The sequence below is a fragment of the Papio anubis genome, chromosome 4 (genome assembly GCF_008728515.1).
Source record: "Papio anubis isolate 15944 chromosome 4, Panubis1.0, whole genome shotgun sequence".
Taxonomy (NCBI): domain Eukaryota; kingdom Metazoa; phylum Chordata; class Mammalia; order Primates; family Cercopithecidae; genus Papio; species Papio anubis.
The window spans coordinates 100,372,501-100,381,434 of NC_044979.1; the positions used below are offsets into that span (position 1 = coordinate 100,372,501).

The following is an 8,934-nucleotide window of genomic DNA, read 5'->3' on the forward strand; positions in this document are numbered from 1 at the left end:
AATTATAGAAGCATTGTAAGGGAAGTACTGAAAACTGTTGCTAACAAAATGAAATTTTTGTCTTAGTATTTTACATGTCAAAGTAATACATCTAAATCCTTCATCTATAGGTAAAATTTGTCTTTTTATTCTTTCTTAGTGCATTTTGGGCTGCTGTAACAAAATACCTTAGTTGAGTAATTTATACATGATAGAAATATAGTGCTTACAGTTCTGGAAGCTGGAAAGTCTAAGATCAAGGTTCCAGCCAGTAGATTTGGTGTCTGATGAGGGCTCATGCCTCATTTATGGCACCTTCTGTGTGTCCTCATGTGGTGGGACAACAGACTCCCTCAAGCTTCTGTAATGATACTGACTGCATTCATGTGGTCAGAGCCCTCATCACCTAATCATGTCCCAAAGGTCCCACCTCTTAATACTATAGCACTGCAGATTAGGTGTCAACATAGGAATTTTGGGAGTACACAAATATTTAGACCATAGAGCTGATAAGCTGTTTTTTGTGAGGTGGAATTATGTCGTATACAATTTTTTTCTTTCATCGGCTGAATTTTTCCTTTAGTGTCACAGTGAGCTTATGGGATATGTGGAGCATACATCTCATCTCATAGCTGAAATGCATATGTCTGTTGGTCTTCAACAACATTTCCATTTTCTTATGTTACATATGAGTGTTATATTTGCTTATTTGTTTGTTTTCATATATAGAACCTGAATTTGAAACTAGCCTACTACATGCTCTGTTCATCAGGTGTCTACAGAAATCTGAACCAATGGAGTCTGCTTCTGTGGGTCTTGAAGAGTCATTTTTAAGAATTTATAGACATGGAATATCTTGACTCTTGTACATTTTTGCTTCTGTCCTGACCTTATTTATCAAGTGATACATTTTTGTATACATTTTAATAGTCCTAGATTAAAGGTATATGGGTTTGAGGAGGATTCAGTGTTGTTAAAACATTTTGTAAGGCACTATGTAGCCATAAAGCTCAACGTTTTCGATATCCTTCAGCATAAGAATTTAACAATCAACCCAAAATAGAGAGACATGAATATTTGTGGTCTTAATTAGTTAGAAAATTGCTGTACTTTTTTTTGGGATTTTTAGTTACTTAGGAGAAATATTTTAAAACTCCGTGTGTGTGCATTCTTTACTTGGGTGTAGTCCTTATTGTGAAAGGGGGATGACTTCATTATGTATTTTTTGTGACTAAACTTTAATTGGTCCTTCTGTGTCTTAATCTGTTCTTCTCCAGATCACTGGCTTTATGAATTTTCAGAACAGTAAGTAAGGGTATGAAAACTTACAGTAACTAAAGCAGTGTTCATGGAGAAATCTATTTTTACACAGGTTTTCTCGTCTTTACAAGATGCTTGAAAAACCAAGAGGATATGAAGATCTGTCTCTGGAGAAACAAAAATGCAGGCATACTCAGCCAGAAATCTGCGTTTTGTGAGACTTGGTAATACAGAGATGGACAATCATACTGGGGTAAAAACCCTGCTGAAGAGAGGACAGTGACCACAGAACTCAGTGTACCAAACATGCATACAAAGGACACACAGGGATTTTGAAAATGCTGCATATCCCTTAATAGTCATCTACATAGGTAATACTGATAAACATTTTGTATTCAGATGCCAAAGTTAACTGATTTCAAAGTTGATTTACTTTTTATTAAGTTCTCCAGAGCTGCACAACTAGTTATGTTTTGATTTGTTTTGTTTTTCAGTTTGGGGTCTCTTTGTTTTCCCCAACATAATGTTTCTGCATTCATCTGTTCTTAAATTGAAAAACATATAATTTACTTCTTATAAATTAAAGTGTTAAATGTGAAACCAAGAAATGTAATCAAGCAGTAAAAACATTCTCTGAATGTAGACCATGATCTCAAGTTCTTCCATTTTTTCCCCCAAGAGTGGAAAATAGACTTCTACATAGGAAAGCTAAAATATGTTAATATTTTTAAATTAAAGGTTTAATATCAGAATGCAGTCCAAAGAGCAAATCACATTACATAATTACATTTTAATTAAATATAGAATATTCTACTGAATTGCAATTTATTAAATATTCTTATCCTCTTAAATAAAACTGCCCAGCAGTTAATCAGCAGTGAATCATCTTGCAGCTATGCAACTTAAAAAAAATACAGATTACCAATTTTAAGTGCTGCCAGCTAAAATAACTGTTTTAACGGGTATCTTTTGTTTGTTCTTTTCATGTAATTATTTTATTGTGCTTTGCATCTCCAGGCAGTTCTCTCAAATTTGGGTAAAATGTTCAGCAGGCTGTAAACTTAAGAAAAGGGTAAAATAAAATTTTCTGGAGTGAAACTTGGAATAATTTGAGGGAGATTTTATATACCTTAAAAAATTGTAATTTAATTGGGATGCCAGATTTATAACAATTTGCATCTTTAATTTTCCAGATAATCTGGAGGTTAGCATTTGATAAATGATTTTTTAAAAGTAGATATGAAGATTTTGTTAATTTATAATTTATTCATGTGTTATTACTGTAATTGAAAATGTTATAGACACTTTTAAATTCAGTTTGTATAGAAAGAAATGTGTTAAACAAAATTATGTTAATAAATATTCCCACATAATACATCTGAATGGTTAAAAATACTGGAAGAGTTGTCAGGGTTACAATAGTGAATGTCTTTTTTTTTTAATATCAAAAATATCGATAAGTAGGTTTTGTGTTTTCAACATAGGGAAAATGTTATCAGTGACTAGGTGGTGCACTTTTCTTAGTATAATTGAAAGTTGCACAGTAAGTACTGTTTCCTTGTTTTAATCTTTCTTTACTCCTAATGTATTTAAGAATTTGCTGTTTTATTTAACGCTGCTACTCTTAATCTTCTCTAAATTTTTTCCCCTACTTTTTCTGGCTTCTGTTTCACATTTTTTAAAAGGGCAAGTACAGGAGCAACTGCTGCTACCCAGAAAAATTTGTGTATTATAAATAATTAAGAGTTTTTAATTGCTTTTTGTATGATTCCAGATCAGATAACATTTTCCCTGAAGTTATGCTGTGAAATGCCTTTTGTTATGCTGCAATTGCTAAAGGAATCCAAAACCTCCATTTTGACAGCTGAAGGCACAGTTTAATAGGTGCTTTTTAACTAGTTATGGAAAATATTCGTCCCTTAACGAAACAATTCTTTTTCTGATTTTTTTCTGTTACCATGAAGTCTTAATTTGAATTCATTTTATTTCATGTTTTCAATTTTGTAAGCTTTCATACCCTCCTGCCCAGCCTCCTCAAGTAAAACTTCTTAGAATGTGAATAATTGATTCATTTTCTATTACTGGTATACTGTTGTGATGAGAATTGTTTTGTTGTCTTCCATTCTTAAAGGAAGAGATTTATTACAGCTGTGAGGATTAACTATATTCTCCTGGAAGTTGATTTTGTGATAGGTTAATGCAAAAGTCATTGCAAAAACTGCCATTACTTTTGCACCAATTTAATAGTTCCATTGTTTACTTTCTAACCTATATTGGCTTAAATTCACTTTTTAGCCCCTCTTTGTCATAAGGTTCTGTGCTGCATTTGCTACAATAGAAGCTCCTGTGGTTTTAAAGAAAGTTCAGTGTTTGTCAGTGTCAAGTGCTACTTGATTATTATATTTGTCTGGAACAGTATTCACTTAAATCTGTTTATAGCAATCCCTTTTTTGACAAAATTTACAAAGTTGACATTTTTACTTTAAATTCAATCTCTGTCAGTGACTTCCTAAAAAGAACAACTTAGAAATTGAGGGAAAAAAATGTTTTTAAAGCCCAAATGTTCCAGTTTTTATTCAAAGTCAAAGTCGTTATTCTGGAAAATACAAGTAATATTCTATATAATGTCACTTAAAATATTTGTAAATTTATTATGCAAACACTGAATAGTATAAGTAAGATATAAAATCACAGTAGATATTTAAATACTAAGCTGAAACTACTGACAACTAATTATTATGAGGGATACAATAACGATTGAAAGCCTAGGTTATCAAGTTGGTTTTAGCTTTCTAGAATCTTTGTAAATACTCATGTTCAAATAAGATCACACATGCATATGTAGAAAGCAGTATGTTCTGAAAGTTCACTTTAGTGCCACTGTTTGTCCATAATGGATTTATTGCCAATTTTGAATCCTCACCTTACTTTGATCTGGCTTTTTTTCCCCCCCCCCCCCCCTTACCAGAATGTTTAGGAGAAAGTAAAATTATTCTGTTTTACTTTGGCTTTTTGCCAGAGATACAGACTAAGCATAGTATTAATATGTGTTTTTCAGATCTGGTTACAAGACGGATTATAGATTGTGTTTTAAGAGCAGTGTTGTAATTGAAATATAAATAACGGCATAACTTTTTTCGTGTTAGCAAAAACAACATTAAAAAGGTTATGTTACATAATATGTAAGTTTTGGTTTCTTAGTGCAACTCTTATATTTCTTTTAAATGTTACGTAGTTATTTCAGTTTTCACTCTAGCTACTTTACTAAAATGTAGCCCCCAAATAGCCTCAGCGTATCTGCCATATGTATTTCAAAGATTACAGTCTGAATGAGTTAATGAAAATGGCAGGTTCCTTTTCAAAGTTTGTTTGACTCACAGCCATATTGCTAAGTTTGGGTATAGTGAAGTTAAAAACAGTCACTTAAATTAGTATCTTATAGCAAGATATACTGACATTGTTTTAAATGAAAAAGACTGTAAATTCATTGTAAATATTACCTAACATAAGAGTGGAAGAGGGGAATTTTTAAAAAAATAAGCTATATTTGAACAAAGCATGAAACTCTTGTTTTAAAATTTAAGAATAATTGAATTTACCATCTAATTGACATCTGTACTGTGCATTGGTAGTAATATCCAAATCATCTTATTCTTTCACTGAGGAAGTTCTCATATAAATCAAATTGCTGAGAACTATATAAAACTACATAGAGGTAAATGGTGCTTATTAAATATGAGTATAGTTTGTTACTTGCTGGAAGTCTTCTAGTTCATTTGGACCATTTTCTAACAATTTTGATTGATCCTGAGGTGAGCATGGTATCTATTGGCAATGAGTGGTTAAATGTGAAGTGCCCTTGTTCAGTGTCCCTTGTTCTTGTACAGGTATTTTCTTAGTTTAAAAAAAAAAAAAAATTCTAGCATGCGAACATTTGTCTTTGGCCTATTCCCTTTTTTCTGAAGTGTGTAACTTCTGATTTTTTCTTTGCTGTGTTGTGAATAACAGTAGTTAAATTCTCTGTTTTACTATCTACTTTTCTTTTCTCCCCAGATCTTTTCATTCTAAAGCTAAATTGCTTGGTTTTCTTTAGAGGAAATTGCTACGTGTACTCATAGTGATTCATATTCAAGAATAGCTGATAAACCTTTCTAGGTAATAACTTATCCAAACAATACTTTGAGTATCATATTTTGTGAATGCCTTGCTTAAGCTAGGAAACTGAATATTCTTTTTAAATCATAGAATTCCTGTATTAAATGTGAAGCACACAGTCTCCAAAGTCACCTGATTCTCTGTGGAAAATGAAAGGCACTGAAGGAAACCAGATATGTTAATACTTAGTTTTAGTTGAAAATGCAACATTACTGTACTTAGAGCGGGGGTTGGTTTATTTTTAGATATTTAAGCTATCATTAATTTTAGACCAATGGCTAATAATAAGAGCGATTTTTGGTTGCTCGTTTATGGAGAGACAAAGAACAGCACGGTATAAACTTACATCACAGAAATAAATGAAAAAATTTAAGTGATAAAACTGTGTTTTCTATGAACCAGCATTGTATATGAACCAACATTGTGTTTCTTAGCTCTGACCTGAACAGTGAGGTACCTCAGGACCCCTAGACTTGGCACTAGAAATGACAGAGTTCTCCTGTTACTAAATTCTCATGCCTTCCTTTTCTGACGTAGTAGGTTGAAATTGGTGGGCACTGATGATTTATGTTTGATAAAGTTCTGCTTATATCCTGTTACTGGTAATTCTGGTACCAAAATCTCAAAAGGTTTGATTATTAGTAGCATTTTGAGTACCTGTGTTCATATAATACAGTTAGCAGACCCTTATAGAAGTCAAAAGAGATTTTGGAATTTGGTGATACTGGTCTTTATAACACTAGCCTATTACATTTTCTTTCTTTATAATAACTGTTTATGTGAGTTTCATTGAAAATCATGGCTCTATTGCTTTATTCATGGTTTCCACAACTCTTTCTGTAACACCTTAATTTTCTCTCTTAGGTATTTTCCTGTTAAATAAGATATCAAAAGCATCAATCACAAGACAGAGAAAATGTATTAGGAACAACTTGTATTAGTATATTCTAAACTGAAATGAAAAAGCTCATTATTCCTATTTTAATAAATAAAACTCCCAAATGATCTTGCTAAATTATCCCATTATTTAGAAGTAGAAAATAAGAGTGCTTTCATGGAAATTTGTCATATTCTCCCTTCTATCTAGAAGTTGACAATAAATTGCAATAAAACTAAGAAATAGCTGAATGCTGAAAAATACCATGAATTAATGTTATGGCTTCTTTATTTTTGTATATCCATTCCCACAAATTGAATTTAAAATTATTAATGAAAATTCTATAATAAGTAATAATGCGTGTATTAGTACTGGGCAAAGAAGTCTTTCTTTGTTACATTAACCATTAGTAAAAGATGTACTTTGACATTTCTGATGTAAAACCTATATGTAAATGTTGTAATTGAAATATGATTGGACAGCTGTCAAGTTTTGGGGAGGGAAGCAGATGCCGGCGTTCTCTGCTGAAAAGACAAGATGGCACTTGACAGACCACAGCAGATGGAGCTGGAAGAGGAAAAGGCAGGCAGTGGACTCTGCCAGTATTATCTGTTCAAGATTGAAGAACTCCAGGGTTAACTGCAATATAAATTGGATGGGGGAAAGCCACAAGCAACAGTTCTGAACTCCAGGTGCATATGCAGCTGTTTTTGAATGATAAGACCCTAAACCTTTGGAGGCAGCAGGTGCACAGGAATGAACTAAATACTAAAGTGTGCCGATTTCAGGAGGAGCTACAGCTGCTGCAGGAACAGGACTCCTATGTCGGGGAAGTGGTCCAGGCCATGGATAAGAAGAAAGTGTTGGTCAAGGTGCATCCCAAGAACAAGTTTGTCGTAGATGTGGACAAAAATATCAGCATCAGTGACGTGACACCCAGTTCCCTGGTGGTTCTAAGAAATGACAGCTACACTTTGTACAAGATCCTACCCAACAAGGTGGACTCATTGGTGTCACTGATGATGGTGAAGAAAGCACCAGATTTGACTTATAAATTGATTGGTAGACTGGATGGGCAGATCAAGGAGATCAAAGAAGTGATCGACCTGCCTGCTAAGCATCCCCAGCTCTTCAAAGTACTGGGCATTGCACAGCCCAAGGGAGTGCTGCTTGGAAGACACTGTTGGCCTGGGCCCTGGCTTATCATAGGGACTGTACCTTTATTCATATCTCTGGCTCTGAATTGGTACAGAAATTAATTGGGGAATTTCTGTGATGGCAGAGAAAATCCTCATCTGTCATCTTCACGGATGAAATTGACTTGATTGGCACCTCATAGCTGGAGGGGGTTGCTGGAGGGACCAGTGAAGTGCAGCAGACAATGCTTCGAGGATGGCTTTGAGGGTACCAAGAGTATCACGGTTTATCACGGCTACTAATACGATTGATATCCTGTACTCGGCACTGCTTTGCCCAGGGCACATTGACAGAAAAATTGAGTTCCCACCCCGCAATGAGGAGGCCTGACTGGACACTTTCAACTCTTTCAAGATTCATTCTCAGAAATCAACCTGACCCAGGGGATCAACCTGAGAAAAATTGCTGAGCTTATGTCAGGAGCATCGGGCTGGAGTGAAGGGCATGTGCACAGAAACCGGCCTGTATGCTCTGAGTTAACAGTGAGTCCATGTCACTCAGAAGGACTTTGAGATAGTACAAAGTCCTGCCTCATGCCAAAGGACAGTGAGGAAAAACATGTCCATCAAGAAACTATGGAATTGAGTGGACATCTTTTGTGTGTATCCCTACAATAAAACTCAGTGGAACAAGAGAAAAAAAAAAAAAGAAAAAGTTTTGGGAAGGGATGATCTGCTAGTGTATAATCAATAACTTTTAAAATTTAGCTTGTATTTAGTAACATTTATGTTTTGAAAAAAAGTAAAGAATCTTTTGAAGCACAATTTTCATGATGTAAAAGATACTGAGTTTCCTAGTGTAAGAACATGAGTTCTGGAAACAGTCTTAGGGACGCTGGGCAAGATAGTGCACCCCTCCCCCCTCACCGCCAACCAACTTTGTAAAAAGAGATAATACTGCCTACATCAGGGTTGGTGTGAGGATTAATTAGAAAAGTACATGTATGTAAGCACCAGACACATAGTAAGCACTTAATGTTAGTGGCTAGTGTAAACAAACATATTTGTGTCCACTTATGAATAATTTTAGTATTCTCTCCAGTCATGAGGTGTAGTAGTAATATCTAAGACCTTAACTGAAGTGTTTAAAGAAACCTAGGTATAATAGAGAACATCATGGGTGCTAATTTCCACTCTCACTAAAACCCAGTGATTTTACTATATCAGCTACCATAAAGCACTACTTGATTCTGTAGATTATACGGACCAAGAATGTAGAAATGAGATAGCCGATCTCTAGGAACTGAATTTTTAGTGGGTAAAGCAAGCAAGCATGTAATAGAGAACAATAAAAGCTCTGATAGACATATGTACAAGGTGTTGTAGAGGTACAAAGGAAAATTAGACTAGACAAGAGAGTGATTAAACTTAAGTACTTAAGAACAAATAGATCATAGTTCTAGGGGACGTGGAACATGCAAAGTGGAAAGTTTGGGAAGAGTATTCCCAAGGCAAAAAACTTAGCAC

The 8,934-nt window shown here is 34.3% G+C and overlaps 1 protein-coding gene and 1 pseudogene across 1 annotated transcript in view; both read left to right on the forward strand.

The window, feature by feature from the left end:
• The window catches only part of ZNRF2 (zinc and ring finger 2), an 89,367-nt gene extending 84,949 nt beyond the window's left edge, over positions 1–4,418 (forward strand). Inside the window, exon 5 of the mRNA XM_003896148.4 lies at positions 1,352–4,418. The gene's annotated coding sequence lies outside the window, so the exon portion shown is untranslated. The remainder of the gene's footprint in view (positions 1–1,351) is intronic.
• Positions 4,419–6,784: 2,366 nt separating this feature from the next.
• On the forward strand, positions 6,785–8,233 carry LOC110742828 (annotated as a pseudogene).
• Positions 8,234–8,934: the final 701 nt, after the last annotated feature.